Genomic DNA, 5,000 nt, shown 5'->3' with positions numbered 1-5,000 from the left:
GCAAATAAGTTAGTACATGTTTGCGTGCGTCGGTATCTATGCATCCGCGGTCAGTGTGGAACGGACAAGAGAGCTTAAAGCTCCGGCAAAGGAAACCGAGATGATCTGCCTTGACTCTGTGTCGGCTTACCTCAACCTGAGATAATGCATCACTGATAGCTCTAGAAACGGCAGCCGAAAGCCTTCGCGCCAGCTCCTCCTTCTCAGCCATTGTTATTCCGAAGACTACGAACACGGTAGAATCCCGCCAAAAGTTATGCAATCAGATGCGCCTTCTTTATGCTGCAATACTGCTGGGCGAAAACTGGTCCGGTCAGGTCTTGAACTCATCAAGTCTGATGACACTTTGGTTATTTCAAATAACCAATTTCATAAAATTGGTTATTTGAAACAATGGCATTGGCCTCGTTCGTAAAGTCAAAAGGTTTTGAGCTGTTTAACATGTAAGATACACGCGAACCAAATTATTTTAAAGATTTCCAACACTTCATAATGGTTTCATCAAATAAATAACCAAAGAACGCAAAATTGGTTTTATCAAATAACCAAATAACGCAACATTGGTTATATCAAATAACCACATAACGCAGGATTGGTTTTATGAAATAACCAAATAACGCAACATTGGTTATATCAAATAACCAAACAACGCAAGATTGGTTTTATTAAATAACCAGTGGAAAAAATAATGGTTTTATCAAATAATCAACTGACGAAAGACTGGTTTTATCAAATAACCAATTATAGTAAAATTGCTTATTTGTGCGAATGGACGGGCAGTAATGAAATTATCCTAAATAAAAGAACATATCACGAAAAAAACCACCAAAAGTGAAATAAATAATAAATTTACAAACGGCGCCCCATAGATATTTACTATGAAATCCTGTTTACATGACTAAATATTGCCTTTTTTTTCTTTTCCTTTATGTGCTCTTCATTTCTTCTGCAATTGTGTAGGTAGAAATCAAGTTGCTGTGGGGTTCTCTCCCATCGACTTTGAAAACAAAAGTTCAGAAAGTGCCCTTTCTATTTATCCTGTTGCTATTGATAATTGCAAAGAAAAAAGGTAAGTGAAGCTCACAATAATAGTAATAATAATAATAATAATAATAATCAAACAAACAAATAGCATGTAGGTAGCTCTAGTTTATGCGTTATTATGTAAAGTGAGGAAGAGCAGTGGCTGGCATTATGGTATGGATCTGGATTTTTAATAATTGAAAATCTAAGTCCATATCCAATTTCTTGTAAATGTTGAGTTTGTAGGACAACATCGTAATTCTGGCTAATTGAAGATACAATAGTAGTAGTAATAATAATAATAATAATAGTATGCATCTGTCAGAACATCTCCTCTGCTTAATTATGAAAAAGTTATAGATTTCTAACTTGTTTCTTAGGGATCATCTCATTCAGCTTATCTCAAATTTAAATGAACAGAAGAGGAACATAAAGAAAAATGGAATTGTTGTAGATGGCAAAAAATATCAGGTCAAATTTACAGGTATGAACAGAGTTCTAAGATAATGTATACTTCTAGTGAATGTTGCAATGTGTTAATTGTTATAATAAGATATTTCTTGTGAGTGAAGTGGAGTCAACAATACTAATCCATAATCACTTAATTACAATGCAGTAATATCTAAAACAGGTGGAACAGCAAGGCGACTTTAAGATTAGGTAATGTGTTAACGCTAGGTTATCAGACACAATCCTTGTCTACTTTTGCTTGTAGCATTTTATTTTGTTGGTGAAATGGCGAGATTGTTGCATTGAATTTAGAAGAAAAAGTGTTATAATTATTTAAATTCACATTAAAATAATTAAATTGCTCAAGCAAATTAGAAGCTTGCATTCATTCTCTTGTTTTTGGCAGTTACCCTTGATTATAAAGCTCTTCTCCTCTTGCTAAACAAAGGAGATGATGAAGATTTTATTCTTGGTGGCAAGGGGTATGATAAAGAATTCTGTTTCATTTGTGATGCAATTAGGGTCAGTAAATATGGCTCACTTGTGTTAAAGAAGTGTATTATTGTAGGCTGGTACTTATTGCTTCAGCTAACACTATTTCAAAGTAATTGGTACTATTTTATGTTATTCATTATTAGATGTTATTGCCCATTAGAACCAATCAGAGGTGATCATTTTTGAGGGTGTCAAGTTTGGCTAACATTATCCACTTTGGGCTCTGTTATATCCAATGAGAAACCTGTTAGTGAATAACAGGATAATAACGAATAACCAAGATAGCATTATCCAGTAATATTAGCCGCATGAACCAATAACATTTCAGAAACAAAATTACTAAAATTCTTTTCAAATGGAATGAATATAATGAAGTTTTTACGCTCGGTATTGGAGTCAATGAGCATTGAACTGCCAAGGCCTACGAGTTTTGCAAAACGAAATACATTATCATTGAATACAACCCGGTCGTTCAAACAAACAACTTGAGTAAATACTGAAAGACATGGAGAATAAGATGAACTTGGTTAAACAAACATTTAAAGCCGTTGTTATTCGATAAAATAGTGATCATGTTTACCATTCACATAAACCTGATGGACAATAGCAGATGCTATCAAAACACTGAAAAGCACTGACTCGAAAGAAAAAACGAAGCCGAAACAAAATTAGGTTCGACGTGTCAACTTTTAAAGCTCTTTCATTTTATCTCACTCTGAAGAGTCGCAATGTTTACTGTTCATTTTTGTTTTCTCTAATAAGCCATGCGTAACAGAATAATGCTGAATAGCCGACATTTTGTTAGCCTCTAACCTTAGTCATCTGTATAGCGAATCAGAGAGATAAGGAAGCTCACGCGAAACCTTTTAATTGACCGCAAGTCATACCTATTAAATAGTTTTGCGCGCAAACCTTAATTATAAAAACGAAAAAGGAAAACTATAAAAAAATAACGTCTCTTATTTTATAGTTTTTAGCCTTGTATCTACGTATTTCATTTTACCTTTCTAGCGAATAACATGTAAAAGAAGAAAGAAGGAAAGAAAAGTCCAAGTTGCGCCACAAAATGGACTCTGTCTTTTCCTAATGGATTGCGTGACAAATTTTGACCCTAAAATGGGCCCATCCACTATCGTCCAAAATCCATCGTCCGTGTTTTTAGCACATTTATCGGTAAACTGATAATGTTTTTCTCGCCCTGAGAACAGTTTTCAGGGCGCATGAAATCACATTCAGTCTCAAGAAACAATTCTCAGTATCTACCTATGAGAACTAGTGAGTTTTCAATTAAAACAACATGTGTGGTAAGGATCTGTCGTGAATCACCGATAAACAATTACTCTTGAATGTTTGCTTGTCATCATCGATGAGCCACATGTGAATGAATTTGGGCAATGGTCTTTGATCAATGATTCCCAAGTTAAAATTTTGCGAATCTCGACTTACTTCACAAAAACGATGTTTATGTGGTCCTTTAGCTATAAAGATTATCGGCATAAAAATATACGGGTGATAGTAAGCTCAAGTTAAAACGTCTTAATTCAGTCACACACTGTTCCACACTTGCATATTACGGGAAAGGCAACGTAAAATTCTGCTTTTCCATTCTACATTCCTGTAAAGCCAATGAAAAACGGAAACGTACCGACAGTAGTCGATCCATTGTCCAAATTTCCATTCAGTAGGTTTCCTTGGTCCATAACTAGAAAGCGGATTATACTTTTCCCTGAAATTCGCGCCAAAATTTCAACACGCTTGTTCAGCCACTGTTTCTGTACGATCTCAGCGAATAACGCCTCTGCCGCTCAGAGGATGTCTTACCTCTTTGCGACAAATTTAATTTCCGTACTAGCTTGGTGCACTTATTTTCGTCCTTCTGCCCAACTCTTAAATTAAGCACCTTCCACTGATCATGACGTCGACCCTGAGCGCGCATTAGCCCGCCAAGCCGGACAACATTCACAAATTTAACACGTATATTGTGTCATACAATCTTGAGAGGTTGTCGGCGGGCGGTTTGCGTCAAGATGCTTACAGAATTGAGCACTGTTCTCGTTTTCCACCAATGAACGTTGTTATTGCTCTTATGTTATCGTCAAACAACCCCATCAGATTATTCTCCTAGACCTTTCGCTTTTTTTTTTTTTTAAGCGTATCGTTGAGATGCCTTTGGTCTTTTATTGTGTTAATCAATGATGACTCAACTCGTAAACACTGAACGTTTCAGCACGCGGTTTTTCCGGTCAACGTATCAGCCGCATGGAAAACTTCTCACGAACCCCGGTGAACTCGTATTCTGTCTCCAGGGAACTTTCGCGTATTGGCTGGTGAAATACATTTATTTAATGATCGCGACTTTTTGTTAAGGTACCGAAAATTTGAAAAAATATCGCACTTTGTTCCTGTGAATCATCGCTCAAGACGCCGCTCGAACTGCAGCTATTTTTCGACGAAAGTTCGCGACATTAAAAGAGCGCCATGCACGCTTTTCGGTTGCAATACTTTTGCACAACACTTCGTATCAGCGTGGCCGGTCAGTATAAAATTAATTGACTGTTCTCGTTTTCAGCCAATCAACATCGTTATTGCTTGTATATGCTCGTCAAACAACCCCATCAAATGAGGAGGAATTCTCCTGACAGAGCAAATAAATGTTGCTGAGATGCAACCTTCAGAAGGCAGTGATTAATGTTGGATTTTTCTGAGTAACAACGACGGAAGCTTTCGAGTTGTCGTGTTTCGTGATCATCATGAGCAAGTTCACGGTATTTGTTCGATTTTCTGCACTGCATAGGTTTTTTTATTCCTACCCAGAATTGTTCTGGAGTTCAGTTCTCCGAGAACTGTCGGCAAATGTCAGCAGTAGATAACACCCACGGCTTTGTCACAGTGGCATGACGCTTTACCTTGCGGGGAGAACTTCCACAAAATTTGCGTGTCACCTCCAAGAAACTGTTTCCGGTCAATGTGAGACACGTACATCTCGGTGCTTTTATGAAAAGGAGTATTTTGGTTTTCATTGCTCTCTATCT

General features: G+C 36.9%; 1 pseudogene; it reads left to right on the top strand.

Annotated features, from left to right (window-relative positions):
* Positions 1–5,000, top strand: part of LOC137972654 (uncharacterized) — a 51,161-nt pseudogene that overhangs the window by 21,427 nt on the left and 24,734 nt on the right.

Source organism: Montipora foliosa, chromosome 10, assembly GCF_036669935.1.
Source record: "Montipora foliosa isolate CH-2021 chromosome 10, ASM3666993v2, whole genome shotgun sequence".
NCBI lineage: Eukaryota > Metazoa > Cnidaria > Anthozoa > Scleractinia > Acroporidae > Montipora > Montipora foliosa.
This window is presented reverse-complemented; position numbering and strand designations above follow the sequence as displayed.